General features: G+C 47.0%; 1 protein-coding gene across 1 annotated transcript in view; it reads left to right on the top strand.

The window, feature by feature from the left end:
* The first annotated feature begins 266 nt into the window (after positions 1-266).
* The window catches only part of LOC138566713 (nesprin-2-like), a 279,861-nt gene continuing 259,930 nt past the window's right edge, over positions 267-20,197 (top strand). The window contains exon 1 of the mRNA XM_069644309.1: positions 267-503. The gene's annotated coding sequence lies outside the window, so the exon portion shown is untranslated. The remainder of the gene's footprint in view (positions 504-20,197) is intronic.

Below are 20,197 nucleotides of genomic sequence, written 5' to 3'. Positions count from 1 at the left end.
GTGCATTGCAATGTTGCCTGCCATGTGGTGCTCGTTTCCCTGTGGCCCAGCGTTGACGTCCAGGGACGCGTGTATGCTCTCGGCTAGACGACCTTCCGCCGTCGTCTTGGAAGGTGTTCTGCAGGTCTCCCAAGTTGCACTCAAGTGCATACGGGTGTGCCAGGAGCTTCGAGGCGTGGGCTGCAAGTGGTTACGTTTAAGCATCTCATTTGCGTGCGAGATTGCCAGGGTGTAGTGGGCGGGGGCAAGGCTGCTCTCACCTGCACTCGAGTTACCTGCCAAAGCGCACATCCTCCTGCTAGGGTGTGTGTGTGCAGGGTTGCCACTGCACGGGACACGGGTGCCGGCGCGCACCTGCTCCGTGAGGGAGGCGCACGTCTTCCCGCTTCCGCAAGGCTCCGTGCGCCCTTTCTTGGGTGGAATTGGGGCGAGTTGCAGACTCGCAGCCTGGGACATGGCGTGACCATCCTCCGGGGAAGCCTCGCTCGGCGGAAGACAAGCAGGTATTGTGTCCTTGGGTACCGCGCGCACCGAGCAATGTGTGCACGGGTGAAAAGCACAAAGGCCCTGTCTGGTTCCCAGAGATGCGATCCCCTCGAAGCGGGAACTGAGCTGGGAGAGAGCGAAAGAGGGTCGCTCTTGCAAACATACCTGCAGGCGAGGTCGGCCTGGCAACACACACGATCCTTTATATATGCACTGAGATAATGTCCCACGACTCTTCCAATGGGCGGCACTCATATAATGTGTTTTGAGATTGCATAAGTGTGCAATTGTGTTTTATACAGCGACGCTCCGATTAAGTATGCACCAATTTAGTGCAATCACTGTGCATTACGCCCCTCCACCTAGATATTGTGCCATGAGCGCAGTGGGGACGTTCACCGAGACATGGCGCCATGAATTTGTTTAGGCTACCGTGATTCATTACGCCATGAACTGCTAGCAAGGTGCACTCTGCGGCTGTGCCATGGACCTAATGTGGAGGTGCGAGTGTGATGTGTTCATCTACTGTGAAGGTGCACAGGTGCAATGTTTCATAGTTCTGCTATGAAGGTGCATTGCGGCTCTGCTATATAGTTCTCCCTCTTTGGCCAACTGCTATGGTGTGCAATTAACCTTCTGGGGGGACGCCCTAACACCCTGTGTGAGTGCACTGAGATATGGAGCCATGAATCTGTTTTCGGGTACTGTTACATATTACCCCATGAACTGCTGTGAAGGTGCATTGTGCTGCTGCGCCACTAGCCTAGAGTGGAGGCGCATTGATAGACAGGGTGACTATGATGTGTGAAGTCGCTGTGCACTGACATACTGTGTCATTCAGCTACTATGAAGGGGCACTATCATGACACTCTACGGAGCTGCCATGAAGGTGCACTGCGGTGCTGTCGTATGATGCTCCCTCTATGGCGCACTATCTTGTGCTGTGGTGGGGACGCCCTAACATACTGTGCCATGAACCTGGTGTGTGAGTGCCCTGAGATATGGAGGCATGGATCTGCTTTCGGGTACTGTTATATATTACACCAGGACCTGCTATGAAGGTGCTCTCTGCTGCTGTGCCATGAACCTAATGTGGAGGTGCGAGTGTGATGTGTTGTGCCACCAGGTTGCTGTGCACTGACCTACTGTGTCACTCATCTACTATGAAGGTGCACAAGTGTAATGTTTCATGGTGCTGCTATGAAGGTTGTTAGGAAAGATTTCTTAATTGTGGGTAATTTTCCTTCCATGTGGCAACCCCTAAACTTTTTGCTGTTGTTTTCACCAGGATCTAGACTTTGCCAGAAAAGTGCAGCCTTCTGCCGCACTCCTCTGGGCTTTCGCTCCATTCTTACGGGGAAACTGACATGCCCTTAAGACAGTCAGTACCGGGAAACATTGTTTTCCGTATCATGTTGCAGCTTTCGCGCAACATGGCACAAGAGGGCACTGTAAAATAAGTTACTGCTCTCTTTGGGTCTCTAGTCTACTACAGGCCCTAGATACTCTCTTGGGATTGTTATCGAATGGTGCAAGTGAATCACGGACGGGACTGGTGGTAGCGATCGTTTCTTTGTGTTTTTGAGCTCCTTTTGGCGTTTAAGCGCGTTTCTCGCGCTTAGCCCAAAACGGTGGCCTGACTGCCAAAATGGCCAGACCACGAGGCTCTTTGTCCTGTCCGCTGGCCGTCTTGCCCACTTCACCTTCCACCAGGTCGAGCCTACCCGGGGCCTTCCTTATTTGGGCATGTACTTTCCCGCGAAACACAGATGTTTTCGCGGGCTTCTACAGACCTTGTGTGTGCCTCCAGGATGTGGGCTGGGATGTCTGCTCCCAATACACATCCTGGGTGCCAGAGAGTCTAGGGTGGCGTGAATGCCTGGGACCTCCGTTGTCCGTGATAGGTCCACGTATGGTGTGAGTGTTTTGTGAGCAGATCTCCCATTGGGTCCCCTCCGTTTTGGCGTGAAGGGAACCGTGGATAAGAGGGGGCTGGAAACACCACTACCATGTCGATCTCCTGAGTTCTCACGAACAAAGGAATACAGGAGCCAAGTATCCTGCAACCACGAGGCTGAACCGAGAAATCGCTGGTGACCCGCTGAAGGACTGCTCCTCTGCACTGCTGTCGCTTTGTGAAACCCTTTCTACCTCGGATCGAACGAGAAGGCCTGTACTGGTACTTCGACCCTTGGAATAGTGGGAACAACTTCACCATCTCCTGCACGTAAGCCTTCGGAGGTGTCTCTGGGCCATCCAGCAGACTGACCAGCCTACCCAGGAGTCTTGCTCTGTAACCGCCGTCTGGTTGTGTTGTATTACAAGTCCTTGTCACTCTCACACGATTCGTACACTTGGCATTCCCAGGTCTGAAGTGAGTAGTGTATATTTGGCTGAAATACACACGGCCGCTCCCTTGCCCTGCTGTGGTAACAAACTGTGCGGGTTCACTGCGTTTGGGACGTCCTCAACTCAACTTCTGCTGCTGCGGAATCTACACAATGCCGAGACGTCCCCTGCTCGTATCTAAACCTGCCAGCACTGAAACTGACGCGGAGAAGCCTGGGACTGCTTGCATCGGGGACCGGTGAGTAGCATCGCTAGGAACTGGTCACCCTCCTGCAGGAGCCCATAGCTTTTCCCTGCTGTGTCTAACAGCACGCCCTTCAGTACTCGCGCTCTGCTTCTGCCCATAGTGGAGGCTGCACTTGAGTCGTGGAGCTCTGTTCATCTTCATTTGTTCACCAAACTAAACTGCCTGATTCCCTCGAAGAGACTCCCCTTTTTGCCCGTTGGCACCAGCGTGTGCAGGTACTTTTGAGCACAAGGCTCCACTCTTCGTAGGGCTTGGACTTCCTTTTAGTTAGGTGCCTCTGAAGGCGGATTGGGTCTAATTAATATTCGCACTGCCTGTTTTTCTCCCCATCTAGGTGGTCTACACATTTCGTGCGTCTACCTCATTAGACTCGTTTGTATTTGTATATATATTGTATTGGTTTGGTAAGTGTTGGTTTACTTGAGTTTTATTGTGATTTCTCGCTACAGTCAATGTTACAAAGGCCTTGTAATAAATGTGTATATATTTTTAATATAACACCTGCTTGGAGTAATTTGTAAGTGTCCTTGCTTTGTGTGCTCATTGCGGGCTTTCAGTCACCCTCACCCCTCTTGAGACCTAGTCTTGACCGCTGCGATCGCTACCCTGATTGGTCTGGCTTGTCCAGAGGTTACCCTGTTCCAAGAAACTAGGCTGGCCTTCTGAACCTCTGCTCCTCCAGGACAGAGTTCAGAAATCCATTTTAACAAAGGTGCATTGCGGTTCTGTGTTATGATGCTCCCTCTTTGACGCACTGCTATGCTGTGCAATTAACCTGCTGTGGTGGGGACGCCCTAACACACTGCGCCATGAACCTTGTGTGTGAGTGCACTGAGATATGGAGCATGAATCTGCTTTCGGGTACTGTTATATATTACACATGAACTGCTATGACGGTGCTCTCTGCTGCTGTGCCATGGACCTATTGTGGAGGTGCGAGTGTGATGTGTTGTGGCAGCAGGTTGCTCTGCACTGACCTACTGTGTCATTCACCTGCTATGAAGGTGCGCAGGTGTAATGTTTCATGGTGCTGCTATGAAGGTGCACTGAGATTCTGTCATGTGATGCTCCCTCTACTTTGCACTGCTATAATGTGCCATGAAGCTGCTTTGTGGATGCACTGACATATAATGCAACTACGCTGCTACGTGGGCACTTGGGCATATTGTGCCACTAGGCTTCCTTGAGGGTGCTCGTATATGTCATAAAGCTGCTATGAGTGCACACAGAGAAATTGGGCAAAGGGGCTACTGCGATAGTTGGCTGAGTTATTCTGTCATGGTGCGGATCAGACTGGTCTACTAAGTTTCTGTATGGTGGTACTACCTTTAGAATGCACTACCATGTTGTTTAACCTGCCGTGGGAAGGAACTGAAGTATTGCGCAATGCCACCTTATTCGGTGGTGTGGCATACTGTTCCTTTGAGCTCCTATCAGGCTGCACTGATATATTAAGTTATAGAGTTGCCAGGAGATGACATGAGATATCATAGGTGCACTGTGAAATACTGCTGTGGCACTGCTTGGATTGTGCTGTGAGTTGACCCAGCAAACTGCAAACAGCTAAGGGACAGCCCCCAGCCTTTCTTCCAGCCTTTTTGCCTTGGAGGTATTGCTTTGCTGTGTCCTGATACTTGCTGGTGAGTACCAATTACATTGTTGCTCATCCCTGCCCTGACCCTGCACTGCTTTTACTATCTCTGCCTTTCTCTTCTACTTCTTTCTTCATTCTCCTCTGCTGAAAACCAGTTCAACTCTCTTCCTACCCCTATGATCTCTTTACTTCGGCGTCACACCTATATTCGTGCTATGACTCTCTTTATTCACAAAACCTCCAGCCCTACCTTTCACCACACATCCCTTACGCACATCTACACCAAGAGCCTCTCTACTTCGCAGTCTCAACATCAGTATTCTGCATCTCATTCTCTTTATATTGCTCTTTGGAATGCACAATCTGTCTGTAACAAGACATCCTTTGCCTATGTCTTCCTCCTTTCCCATTCTCCCTCTCTTGACCTCATTACCTTGACAGAAACCCGGATTTCTCCCTCAGACTCTGCAACCCTTGCTGCCCTTCACAAACCTGCCTACACCTTTACCCACTCTCCCCACCCAGCTGGTTGGGATGGTGGTCTAGGTCTGTTTGCATCTTCCAAACTCCCTTTCTCTCCTACTCCCCTATCTACAGCTATTTCTCCTTCTTTCGAATACACTATCTCCACAATCACTGCTCCCTATGGTATTCATATTATATCTATCGGCCACCTTGATCCCGCAGATCAATTTATTGCAAGCCTTTCTCAACTAATTGACTCCATTCCTCCCCATCTTCACCTCACTGTCACTGGTGACTTTAGCCTCCCCTCTCTCTGCTCTCCTCTATACAGAGACTGTAGCTCTCTTCTCCTTAACCACTCGCTCTCTTCTGACCACTCTCTGTCCACTCATTTAAATGATAATTCCCTTGACCTTATCCTCATCACATCTCCACTCTTCACCTGTAATAGCTCCACCACTCCTTCTCTCTTTGATCATTCCACTCCTACTTCCACCCTACTCGCTCCGTCTACCACTTCCAAATGTTCTATCTGCCTCTCTGACCTACCCCACTTTCTCTCCTCCAATGCAAACTCACTGTTCCATCCTCTGATAAAGCACTCACTAACTTTAACGGTGCTCTTAACGCTTTCTTCTCCTCTCACTTCCCTCTTACTACATTCACTCCTAAACCCTTCCCTCCACGGACTTGGATCACACCTACCATCCACGCCCTGATAACAACGAGGAAAAACCTTCTCACTTGGCAAAGATCTAGACACTCTTCGGATCTCCAACTCCACATGACTGTTCTTTAAAACTACTCCTCTTCTTTCGACTCTATCAAACGTGACTTCTAATCCTCTCTCATTTCACCTCAATCCTCTCATCCTAAGCACCTCCAAAAATCTCTCTACTCAATTCTCTCATCTCCTAAACTCTTCTCCATCTCCTCTACTCTTTCTGCTAACAATATAGCTCTCTACTTTGCTTCAAAATGTTCCAACATTCAAAATACTCTCTCAAATTAGCTTGTATCCCACAACCTGCTCACTTTGCTCCACCACCTCTACACTCCTCTCCTGTGACAATGTCTTCCTTTACCCCCACTTACCTTGATGAGATATTTGACCTTCTGCTCAGGGCTAACCCTTCATGTTCCCCCATCAACCCTCAATCCCCACACATAGGAGTTTTACTATCTCCCAGTATTGCTCCATATCCTACTTCCCCCCTTCAACTCCTCGCTTGGCAGTGCCACTTTTCCATCATTCTACAAGTCAGCTACTGTCATTGCTATCCTTAAGAAACCTGGCCTACATACTAAATGTCCTGCCAACTTGCGTCCTGTCTCTCCTCTAGCTCACTATTTCAAAATTCTACAGTGCACAGTTTTCAACCGAATCACTGCCTTCCTCCACACACACAACCTCTGGGATCTTCTTCAATCTAGCTTCCAACCTCTGCACTCTACTGAGTCAGCTCTCCTCAATGTCAGCCACTACATCTCTTGCACTTGTCATGCAAACCGTCCATCTATTCTTTTTCTTCTCAACCTCTTTGCTGCGTTCAATACTGTCAACCCTTCTGTCCTTCTCTCAATGCTATTTCTCCTAGGCATAAGGGGCAAGGCACTCACTTGGATTGCTTCATACCCCCCCACCAGCCCCCAGACACTTCCAGGTATCCTGGAATAGTCTTACCTCTGCACTCATCCCCATTACTGTTGGTGTTCCCCAAGGGTCAGTTCTGCGTCAATTTCTCTTTACTCTCCATCCCTCTGCTCTTGGCACTTTGACCTTCTGCTATCAACTCTTCGCTGATGACACTCAGACCTTCTTCTCCTTTCCCACTTTATCTGTCTCTCCACTATCAAATACTGGATGCCATCTTACTCGCTCATGCTCAGCTCCACTAAGACTGAGGTTCTCTACTTCGCATCCAAACAGGATATCTCTTCCTCTCCCCCTCTTCCCTCTCCTGATTACCTTCCCTACTCTGCTTCTGCTCACAACCTTGGTGTCGTCTTTGACCCATCACACAACTTCTCGCCATTCATCTCCAAATCTGCCACTGCGGCCAGACTTAATCTCAACATTAGCACAATAAGCATCTTCTTCCCTTCAGCAATGCTAAGCACCCAATCTCCTCTTTAGTACTCTCTTGATCTGACTACTGCGACGGTCTACTCTATGGCCTTCCCAACTATGCTTTTTCACCTCCCAACAAAGTCCACAACTTTGCTATCGGTACACTCATCAAGCATCACCTCAACTGCCCAGCCCGTTGTGAATTAGGCTGGTTAACTATGAGACAGAGTGCCCTCAAGTATAAACGTATTCTCATCATCTTCAAAACTATACATGGACTTGCCCCACCATACCTATCGGACCATCTCACTCCCTACTGTACCCCTCGCTCCTTACGATCATCTTCGGCTCACCTCCATGCCACCTCTCGTGCCCCTTGTGCTCCCTCTCATTTCGCTCTCTTCCTCTCCTCGCTCCCTGACTCTGGAATGATCTTCGTCTCCCTCTCCGCACTACTCCCACGTGATCTCTATTTAAATTCAACCTCCTAGCTCTCCTCCTTTCTGAAGACCCACTTGCATAGCATTCTATGCCACCACAGCTCCCCCTACCTCTCCATGACAACCCCCGTGCACTTATCCCTCAACCCTTCATCCTAAAACTTAGCACTTCCTCTACTATCCGGTTCCTATATCACTCTCACCTGTCCTGATCCCTGGTTCATGTTTCTACCTCATCAGCATCATCTGGTCTTACAGCCACATCCTCCCACCCATTGTTAAGGACACTGGTCCTCTGCATTGTAAATCAATGTTGTTTTGTAAGCATTTGTGGGTCAAAATTGCATTGTTTTCCCTGTAATATTAATTAAATAGTAAATACATGACTGTGGTGATGCACTGCGGCATAGTTTGCTTGACACATCCGGCTACATAATCCCATGGAATGTGTGCTGAGGCCAGACTTCTCCTCTTGGTCTGCACCTGGCTCTTCTTCTCTGGTGTTGCCTTCATAGCCATATATCCGCCAAACACGGAGGCGCCAACAGCACTGTTTCTGAGTAGGTGTGACGACCACAGCCCAAGTGTTCTGCAGGTGCACGCCTGCTTCAAAACATATGCTGTAAGAACTTGTTTTGCAGCCTCTATACTCTTAAAAAACAAAGTGCACGTTTTTATTGCAAAGTGAGGCATGCATTTCTCTGATTGTGATAAAAACGACCCTAAAATAACGAAAAATAACGCATTTTTTTATTTGTAATATATATGGGGTGGGCTAAGGGAATCAAACGGGTCGGGAGGGGTTTGGGATGGGTTATAGGTTTCGTTGTAATCACATGAAACCCTTTATATTCTAAGGGAGAACCCTCTTATGCCATATGACACCTACACAGACCCCCAGGTGCCACAGTCGTATACCAGGTGTAACCACCTATGCCAAGTTAGAGCCATTATATGCCCAAGTGGGTATATAGCATGCCAGATTAGGACCAATATACCCACGTGCAGACACCTACGCATAGGGGCTTCTGCCTTTTTCCAAGGGTACCTCTGCATACCCATCTACAGCCAACAATGGGCCGGTACAGCCATCTGCTGCCGGGTGCAGACTTATATGTTCAGTTGCAGGCATCATATACCCAGGAGCAGTCTCTTGCTCCCAGGTACATGCTCATATGCCCTGCTACAAAGTGTGCACAGAGCTTTAGTCCCACCGTACCAGGTGGAACTCACCATTGCCATATACTCAGCCACACCTATTGTGTGACAGGTGCAACCGTCATATACAAGGTGCATCCTCACCTGTCAGTGCACTGCCATTGCATGCCCGGTGCAGTCTCATAGGCACATGCGCTGCCATCAGATGAAAATATCCGTGCATCATATTGCCAGGTAGTAACATCACATTTGTATGTAGTGCAGCATGACCGGTCCCGCCATCCTCTAAGCAAAGTAATGATAGGTGTTAATGTTACACTGTTAAGGGTACTCGGTTTATCAGCCTCCGAAGAGTGAAATGCTAAGTCAGCTCTGCAGGGATTCAAACCTGTGTCCTGCAGGCTGCACACAAATGTCTGGAACCAGCACTTAACTCACTGAGCTGGCTTAATGGACAGCCAGGGAAGTATTCAAATGGGCACATGGAAGGTTGCCATAGCTGCCTCCTAGGCATCCACAGGGGTGGTGTCATGAGTGGCAAATGGGTATTTGCATATAGGGGCACACAATGAGGAGGCTTCGATGGGCAGGGATGAATAGCTATGCGCTAAGATGCTATAAGAAGAGCCCATTGGCTGGTGCTCTTAGGGGCACATATTTTATTTATTTATTTATTACATTGATGTAGCACCCAGACCCGGGGGTATCACAGCGCTTGTACAGAAGTTGGTAGACAACCAAGGACTTAGTAAAGGAAGGTCACAGAGCAGGCAAACCAATTGATCGTATTTATCGAACAGCCAAGTTTTCACAAGTTTTCTAAAGGTATAGTAAGAGGGCTTGTTTTTGATATGGTTGCAAGGAGAGCTCCAGAGGGTTAGCGCCGTGGCGCAGAAGCTGGACACGCCTGCTCATTTGCATTTGACTCTAGGAATTTGGAGAGCGAAACTGGAGGATGAACGAAGGGAACGCATCAAGGCCTTGGGTGAGATGGTGGCCATAGGGGCTCATATTGAGTTGTTCATAGGGGCATGGAAGGTTGTGGTGCATCACCGCTCAAAAATTAACCACCATTTAAAAAGGCTCCCTCAGAATTAAATTAGCCTTGTTCTAAGCGGCGCAGACGATGCTTTCCTTTTCTGTAAATGATATCTACAGCTTCACCTCTGCCCCAAAACATGCAAATGGGCAATGCTTATATAACTAGTAGACGACACTTCTCGTGCTGCCTACGTATCCATGTTTATTTGCTCAATGGAAAGAACACGGCTTGCTGGCTAAATATTTATGTTTCGTCACGTAGCGCGAGGCACCTCCCTTGATGTCTGAAACTCGCCGTTGTTTGGTTTAGGGAGGCGGCCATCTTAACGCTAGAGTGGTGCCTCCAGGAGTATTGGGAAACAAACGGCTGAGCTGTATGTCTTCCCTTTTCTACATTCCAGGATCCTCACCACGAGACACTGATCTGAAAACAAGCTGGGGGCATCCCACCACTTGCTGGAAGATCAACACGCAGAGAAAACGACTGCAGAGGTACCTGGGCTCCTACAAGAGACGTGCCTCTGTGTGTACATAAAGACATACACACTAAAACAAGCAAGGCTTCTGTTGCTCACATAGAAGCATATACATTTCAATACAAAGTGTATCTTCGTATAGAAAAAAGACGTCTACAGAACTTGTCATCTAAATCTGTAATATTGTTCGACACACAATGTACCTGTTGCATGTCCCTGTGGCCACTGTGGGATATCCCGCTTGGTTGGTGAGCTGAAAGTCCCAGATGTATTTCTTCTTACCCCATTGTCCATATGCCGCCTAAAGGAAAATTAACTGCATCTGTCCACTCTCTCTTTGGTGTGTCACTAGATTCAAACTGCACCGACCGATGCCCAAGGTTTTAGCTATACCAAGCATGTCAAATTTCCCACTGTGCCGCCTTCTGTGGCATCCACAGGATGGAGCCTGGCTCAGCGCATAGGGACGTACTGTGCTATGTTTCGCTTCTCTCATGCACACTCCCCAAACAGAGCATAGGTAGACCAAGGGATCAGACACTCAACTTTGAAGAACGAGAACAGTTTCGAGAGCTGGGCTCAAACCTCTTTTTTTCAGTGCTCTACTTTTTGTTTTTTTAATATGAACTGTTTTGTCCTAAAAGGGCATACAAATACCCGACAATTAAACAAACCATAACAGTAATATGACACATCTTAACCAAGGAACGAAGCAGGAACTTGAAGCCAAAGTGATCAGCCATGGAAGCTTGCTCAAACATCTCCACCAGTGCTTTACTTTTTTCTTTATGCTTCTAGAATACAAAGGGGCCATCTGACAAATATCTCAGAATGTGCAAGGCCACCATAGAATACTCATGGAGCATACATTGTTCATAAACTCCGCCCCAACACCATTTAAACATTTGGACACAGCAAACAGTGGCATTTGAGCAGTAAAAGTAAAAGAGGAAAACACAAAAAGTAAAAGAGCATTGGTCACACTGTAATTGATGCAGAGACTCCTCTGGCTTCGTCCTCTTCTTCCTGCTAATAGTTTTTATCCATCAGTGGTGATTTTGGATACCGAGGATTGAGCCTCATTACTCACAAAAACCAGAAGTTCATATTAAGAATTATATTTTATTAATAGGTGGATTAAATGTATAATGCAAGTCACATGCATCAGGTAAATTGCCTAGATGTTATTAAGAATTAATAAAAGACCTTTCATTAAAGGAATCAGGGACGTGAGGACACTTGGATTGTGGCAATAAAGAGAGTGCCTGAGTTTTCACCCGAAGACACTTGCCCGTCACTGAAGTTTGGGGAGCCAGCTGGCCCGAAGCCACCTGAAATTCCAAGAGACTGTCATGGCTATTGCGCAGGGACTTTTACTGAGGCTCTTAAACATGTGCCCCACTTGAAATGCAATGCGGGCGACACAGTGTGTAAAAGGGGACAGATGAGCAGCAGGTAACCATGGCTGAGCCACTGCCAAATACCCCATACTGCTTCCGGTGTGCATGTTTCTAAAGACAGCTCAGTAGAGTTGCGCAAGAAAGAATACTATTTAGGGAAAGTGCTCAGCAGAGTTTCACGAGAATTTATACTGTGTAGAGAGAGTATTTGTCAGGGTTGAAAAGTAATGAATTTGCGGAACATTGAACGAGCTCAGTGACTTATAAAATAAAGTTGCTATCTACTGGAGAAGTCTTTGTTGAAAAAAGTATTTTGTCCATATGGACTCACCTAACCCATCTGAAAATCTGCTTTTGGCTGATTGCTTCCCCAAAATAAACCATGATTAAAAGAGTATTGGTGGTCCAGAGAGACAGAACTGAGAAAACTATGTGAATTGCGCCATATGATGCCTTCTGCTGTTTGAGTTCCGTACAAGCATTGCTAGTCTAGGAAGGATCAAACAGGCAACGTGTTTTAATTCAAGTTCATGCCCGGCGAGGGACAATCAGACTGTATCAATCGATCTGATTGACCCACGCCGCCCTACCAGCCTGCCGAAAGACTCACCTGCCAAGGGTCGCAGCGTTGCGTCCCTCAGAGTTCCATCCCTTTCTTCATCAGACCGCCATGGAAAGGGTGAAGGGACTACGCGTAGTCCCTTCGCCCCTATCCACAGTGTCCAATTTTTTTGCTCGAGTTCAGAAACGTTTTACATGCCGTTTCTCAACTCGAGTAAAAATACTATTAGTACACCGATTCAATTGGCTGGGGTACTAATAGCAATAGAACCCTCAGAGGTGGGCATTACCCGCTGGGAAATGCCCCCAAGGCTACGTTAAAGCCTTTGCTTCGCTCAGGCTTGTAAATCTCGCCCCCCCCCATGAGGGTTCTATTGTTTTATTAAAGATTACTTTTTACAGCTCACCCAGGTCACCCTTGACATGTCTGAATTTGAAAACCTATATTAGTAGTACATGGATACTGCTGATGATTTTTTGCAAAAAGAACAAGTTTATTGTCCAGATTAAAAAACAGACAAAAAAAAACAAGCATTTGTTATGGTGAGTTTTATCTTGTGAATGAATATTTCAAATACCTCCATCTTAAAAGTGTTCGTTATTAACAAGTAAAGTTAAAAATTATAATAGTGAGGTCCTTGTTGACACTGATACTGCTTGCTGTATGCAAATGAAATGACTCAGAACTATAAGTCCCATAATACATTTGGTGGATAAATGAAAGTACAGACTGCTGTAATATCCAGCCACGTGAGGGGGCATGGCTGCCAGAAGAACCCCCTTTGTAGCAGCATAAAGTTAAGGCCACCACTGCACCCACCAGAAATGGCTAGTGACATGCAGGCAAACCCAGACGGCGCCTGGCCGGGACTGCGGTTGCAGGGGAGCATCTCTGTGTGCTCCAGATAACATTTTAAAGTAGGAGCATTTTTCTCCCCATTTTTTTAAAGTTGGGAGTAAAATTATGTTTTAGGTGAGTACAAATATAAGCTCAATTCCCAATGGGAGTATTTTATAAGTGAGTAAAAATGTTTTAGCTGGAAAACGGGAATGCTTTTGTAATTAATGATTTCTTTGCGCCTAGTTATTCACAGACAATAAAGGATACATATTTACTTCTTCTCATCAGACAGTAATAACAGTACTTTGTTCTGTGGTCCTACGTGCGCAACTGGTCCAAACTTATCCATGCAGCTGTGTGAGTGAAACCATGTGTCTGTTCGCTATTTTTATTTTGGGGGGGGGGGGGGATTATGTTTCCCTATTTTTATTTTTGGAGAGTGTTTGTCCATTTGTAAGGAGTAATACTGTTACCAGCAGCCCTACTTATCTGTAGGGCTGCCTGTATGCAGTTACAAAATGGCTGACATGAAAGAAATGAATGCGAGCATTGCTTGTACCTGCTCACTGACAAGTGTTATAACCCCCAGCCCACCAGTGCTCTGACTAAGCCGTGTACCTGAGCACCATCATGCAAGAGCATGGGGCACCCATGTGCATTGTGGACCAGGCATGCACGTGCAAGCCCTTCAACCCCTGTTCAATGTCATGGAGTGACCTGGGGCAACATGATAGTGCCTCACATGTCTGTAATGGCTGCTTATATGGGGTATTTTGGAGCAAATATAGTATTGATGAAACCGATGTTTCAAAAGAGAAATAAAAAGAACGTTATAGCCAAATAGTGCTCTCAAATACAGTGCGTGTGACAAGAGGGGTGTGCACGTCAAGAGACCATAAGTGAGGTGACAAGCATAGCTCTAACTGATCACAAATCCATGTACTTTTGGCCATCAAAAAAACAGAACGAATCATTGGTCCATAAAACAAGATGGGTGCCACATAGAGATCAAAGCAGCATTAAGCCCCTGTTTACATTGCGCGGGGGTCGGGGATGCAGTGGCATCATTCAGCCCTGGTCAGATTACACCAGATGCCTCGTGACATTGGTCAAATATGCACGTGGTGCACAGTGCATATTGTCCACACAGCATGTGGCAGAGTCCACAATGATAAATATTCAGTTCACCTCGCAATATGTAATGCATGCTGACATACACATTAAGCGGCCCTATTTAGGCCACCGCAGTGGGGGGTTGGTATAATGTCGGAGAGGATGGTGGCTATCTGATGGGTTGGGAGAGGTCGCTTGGCCTTGAAGGATGAAGGAGTTCAGTCAGAGATTGGTTGCCCAGTGGGATACCTCTGTTGATCCAAAGCAATGCCAGGTGGGGCCTGACTCCTTTGACAGAGTAGCGCATTGGTGTTCTGCAATGTGGGAGCGTGTTGGTGCAGAGCCACCGGCCAACACACATCTGCCTTTTTTTGTGCACCGACCAGGACGTTTGCCAACAGGGTTCATAACGCACATTTGGATATTCATGTTTTGGGGTGTACCTCACATTTGCGGCACCCTTACACTTAAGCGTGCATGTGCCAGTGTTACAACTAATTCTGTGCACTGTGGCGTATGTGCACCACACTCAAGGATGTGTTGTAACGCCAGCTTACACAATAGGTTCCACGTAATGTGATTACAAAAAAGCAGCCTTGGATAGACGAGAGGAACATGTACACACCTATTACAGAAATATATATATATAAAGCCTCATTAAAGGGAAAGTACCTCTAACCAATCATAAAGACACAAGCTTTAACAAGGGGGTTACTACTTTAATACTATCCATATGGAGATATATATTACTAGACCAAGAACATGCACAATTTCTTGATGATTACAAAAAGGATTCTTGATCTTACGATTTTTTGGGAGAATATGTTATCGAGTTTTATAATGCGCCCTGCTGACGTTTGCTTCGTCTCTTGGCACTTTAGCGAATCTGAAAGAGCTGGTTTGGTTAGTGAATAAAAGAGGGAAAATGAGTGATCAGATTTTTTGTTGTAGAAAAACGTGCAGTTCAAAAGTCCCGGGCCCTCTGCGGGAGTCTGTTTCTGGTTGGTTCGTGTAGTTGCCACTTGACTTACCCATGCCCAGAGGCGGGCCTTGTGCCTTGTGGGCCCATAGCAAAAAGATGCATTAGTTTGACTGTGATCTACAAGTTGATCGGGAAGGTGTAGAATTTGTCTACTGGGAGGGATTAACGTATTTGATCCCTTTAGACCTGCTACTCCATTCGCTCGCAGTTGTCACTAAGCGAGTGGAGTAGCAGGTGTAAAGGGAATGGAGGGCACAAGAAGCCCCACCAACTGATAGCGTTTCCTTGGGGAAAAGACTCCCACCAGGTCCCTGAGCCCAAGTGGAGGGGTGTAGATTCCATCAGTACAAGAATAACAGGAAGTCCTCAAGAATTGATAACTACAACTTACCAAGATGCGCACCTCCAGTTTACCATCTTTGTAGAAGGCATACGGTGGAGAGGGAACAAAGAATCGTGACAGCAGCATCGCCAACACTTATTGTTAGATTATCGTCTGATAGTACAAAAAGACAGGCAAATTCTAGGGACCTTCTGGAATATTTCTATAGAGAGAAAAGTGGAATTGACCCCCTGCTACCTTTAAGACACACATTTCCCGGCCCTGAGGAATGTCCAGCAACTTTTTATCATTCAGGACAGAAACTTACATAAGTCGGGCTAAGATCCTCATAGCTCGTGAATTGGGTGTAAATTACCATCACTACGTATAGTCGGGTCATTGAGACTTGAATTTTCTATGTGTGAATGAATTATCGTCGGTGTTTTGAAATTATATATTGATGTTTGTATATGTTTTTAACAAATCATTGTTGTTATGACAAAGCAGGTGAGTGCACTTGCGATTAGATGTATTAGTAAATAGAATTTGGTATGTGATTTTGTATATAACATCTTATCAATCCATTGTTTTCAACCTATATTTGTTTCAATGTTGTTGCAGAGAGTCATTAGGCTCAAGCAAGGGTACACACTTTTTAAATTGTAGTTGAAGATCTTCAATTGGATTGTTGACACTTAGGAAGGTCTAACACCTGGTAGTGGGTTATGCCCATATGAGAATAGTGACTGTCTAGTCCCAATCCATATCCTCTGGTGCCTGAAAGTCTGTCGCTGGACAGGTGTGGTGACCAATGGTAGTCCATGATTGGACAACCCCTGGCTGTTTGACTGTTACAGATCCTTAGCATTGCTGAGCTTGTGCTTGCTCCCAACCTGAATCTTGGATAAAATGAGGGCTACTACAACTGTCCATGAGATCACTGTTTTTAGCCAAGACTTCTATGAAGAACAGCAGCCCGCTGATGACCCAGAGATGACCACCGGAGCTGACCAGCATAGACTCCAGTGTTGTCCCGGTGAAGCCCTGCTTCTCTGTCCTGATCTCAAGAAGGCTTTGGTTGCTGCTTTGACCACTGAACAAGTGGGAACAACAGTTTTGTTCCCTGCTCCAGGATATGAGCCTTCTGAGTCTTCAGAAGTGTCCCTGGGCCAAATGATGGATTGACCAGCTTTCTCGTGGGCTACCTCGCTGACACAGTCACTGTTCTGAGCAGAACCTTGGAACTTTGCAGATCTTCAGCTTGTGCCACAAGTCACCGGCTCTTGCAATGTCAGTCATCTCACTCTAAGGGAAGCTGCACCCGACCTACTTCTGTGTTTGTCACAGGACGATCACCTGTTGCCGCCTGACAGTGGTGACTTTCGCTGGAACACTCCTTGTTCAATCCTGTGAGGTGTCCTAATGTCCTAAAGGGGACTATATGGCAGAAGTTCTTATCTTTGTATCTTCCACTGGAAACTGACTGAAACCGTTCCCTGTGCACTGTGATTGACCAAAGCTAAATCCTATGGCATAAAGTGACCTCTGCACTCCCAAACCCTGGGCCTTCCTCAACCGGACCAAGCTCACAGGCATTGATTACAATGGGTCATGAGGCGAAGCGCTGGGGGTGGCACAAGTTGACTGTTCGGAGAAAAGGAGTAGGGTCAGATCAACCATCCATGATCATTCATGATCATTCCTACCATAAAAGCGAGAAAGATACAATGGAGAGAAATTCTGGAAGGCAAGTCCACCCAAGAGAGGTGGCCATCTAGAGGGGCACATCACTCTTCCAATTGGAGGGAACTGCCAGATATAGGAAAGGCTTTGAGAGCCTTTCAGATTAGGATAGGGAATGAGATTGTACTAGTTCAATCACATAACTCCACAGCCTTGGCCTACATAAATGAGCAGAGGGCACAGGAGCAAGAAATTTAGATGGTCTGGCAAGGGAAAATCAGGAGCGTGGGTAGCTCAACCTGAAATTATTGAAAGCAGAGGGAGAGGATAATTTGGCAGTGGGTCACTTGAGCAGGCTTTTCCAAGGGTCTCAGAAACTGTCACTCCATCAGAGCACAGTCATGGAGCTATGCCGCAAGTTTGAAACCCTACTGATAGGTATGTGTGCCTCTTCAGAGACTGTGCAGGTGGCCGCGTTCCGTTCACATTTTCAGACCCTGTGGTGCATGGGGCATGCATGCGATGGCCCTGGGGTGGGCACCAGGATTGCTGTATATATTCCCTTCCATTCCTCTTATAGGCAGAGTGGGCAGGAAGATTAAAGACAGCCAGGCAGAGGTGGTTCTGGTGGGCCTTACTTGCCAAGAAGGGGTTGGTTCCCGGTATCACTGGAACTTCAGAGATTCCAAGATGGCCTCCTCCTGTCATGTACGGGGACGGGGTTTTCTCAAACTGAGCTGTAGTCAACGGTAAGTATGGACATTGAGAGTAGGGGGGCTGTGGAAATAAGGTTTCCCAGCACAGAAACAGCACAGCAAACTAGGCAGCACTCAGCCCTAAAGAATGTAATCTCATGGTGTGTTAGGAAGAATGTGGTGGCCCTGGAATGAGGGATTCCATCAGTTCTTCTGTTTTACAAGGTGGCTACCAAATGTGTCTGGCCGCTTCTACATTACGGGCATAGTGGGCAGCTCTTAAAGCTTTTCGAAGGAAGATCTTGTGGGGAGAATGTGAAAGAGCTTCTCCATGTCGGGCCCTGTGGCTCACCTTTTGGATTTGCCATTGGTCCTTAATTCATTACAGACAGGTCATTTCGAGCCAATTGACAACATACATATCAGGTGTCTGACCTTAAAAGCACTTGCTTGGGTGAAATCACCTTGGATAGACATCTGGGGAGATTTGGGCTAATTAGGGATACTAGCCTTTAAAAAAATACAAAATGATGCTCTCATACTTTAGTGTGATCCAGTATTTTCCCCTACGGTGGTGTGCATGTTTCAGGATGTGGTCTTGCCGAGGTTTTCTCATACCCGCCACCTTCCGAAGAAGTGGCATGGCATTGCTTGGTTGTGAAAAGAACTATCATGGAGCACCTGAGGTTAAATAAGTCCTGCAGGACAATAGGCAATTTGTTGTTAACATTTGCGGTCGTGTGATTGGGAAGAAAAACATCACTAACCAAAATTAGCTGAGGCATCCGACTGGTTGTTCCAATGACATGGAGCCGGGGGTGGTGGCAGCCTGGACCAATGTGTAGTAAGTCTCATTGCAGAACCTTACAGAGAGGCAACCAGGGCAGCACCCAGTGCTTAAAGTGGGCCGGGGCCTGCCGGGGCCGGGCCCCGGCAGTCTCCAAAAAGTGAGACTGAGCCGGGGCCCTGCCAGGGCCCCCGTCCTACCGCAACATTGGCGGGATGCATTATCACGTCGCGGCCGCAGCCGCGACGGGAGATGCGCCTACCATGAAGTCAGGCGAGCTGAAAGAAGTGCCAGCCAGCCACAGCAACGCTTGTGACTGGCTGCCACTTCCGTCAGTCAGAGAAACTGCCTTTGGTGACCATTCGCGTTAGGTCACCAGAGGCAGTTACTGTCCCTTTGTTTCCCCAGGTCGCCGAGGCGTCTTTAACCCTCGGCGAACCTGGGGATTCCTCAACATATTTCGAGGTTTATAAAAGATGGCTTGGAAAGTACACATTTCAAGCCATCTTTTATAAAGCTTTGCCGACGGACAATTTTGTCCGTAGTCAAAGCTTTATAAATGATGGCTTGAAATGTTTAAAAAAGATGGCCTGAAAACTAGGCAAACCGTAGGGTATGCACACAAGTATATATAAATGTTATATATTTGTGTGCGTACCTTACTATGGTTTGTGTACTTTGCAAGCCATCTTTTATAAACGTAGAAATATGTTACATATCTCTATGTTTAGAAAAGATGGCTTGCATAGTACACAAACCATAGTAAGGTACTCACACAAATATATAACATTTATATATATTTGTGTGTATACCCTACGATTTGCGTACTTTTTAGGCCACGCCCCTCCCACAAGCCACGCCCCCAAATGAGGGCCCCCCCTCGATTTCTTACCCCACTTAAAGCCCTGGCAGCACCTAATACATTCACTAGGCATTATAGATTGAATGTAGACGAGCCAGCAGCCTACTCTTTTAGCGGAAAGTGTGCTGAGGTATGGAATTAGTTAAAAAGATGTTGGATTCAGACCTATTGCTGCATAAATTGCTGCGGTGTATAGTCTTTTAACACTGTTTTCTGGGAGGCCTCTAAAAGAGGCAGACTAAGGAAACGATGGCCAGAGAAGATCATGATGTGGCAGGAGGGCAGTGGTCGAAGTGAGCGGGACCGGTCGGGAGCGGTGCTCCTCTACTTTTTTAAATTACCTTTGACAGCTCCTATACTTTTATTTTAAAAAGAAACCGTTCCGGAATGGTTTCGTTTTAAAATGAAAGTGTAGGAAGAAGTTGAAACTTGCACTTTCAGTGCACTGCACTGAACGTTCCCTTAAACAGCAGGTGCAAGTGTTTGGGGTGTGTGTATTGTGTGTGGGAGGGGATGTGGTGATGGGTTTTGTGGGGAGTGGGTGCAGGCCAGCAGGGAACATAGCTCCACTACTTGTTTTCGTACACTTCGACCACTGCAGGAGGAGCGATGGCGCGTCACTCA

The sequence above is a fragment of the Ambystoma mexicanum genome, chromosome 2p (assembly GCF_040938575.1).
Source record: "Ambystoma mexicanum isolate Mex_15411 chromosome 2p, UKY_AmexF1_1, whole genome shotgun sequence".
NCBI classification, from domain to species: domain Eukaryota; kingdom Metazoa; phylum Chordata; class Amphibia; order Caudata; family Ambystomatidae; genus Ambystoma; species Ambystoma mexicanum.
This window is presented reverse-complemented; position numbering and strand designations above follow the sequence as displayed.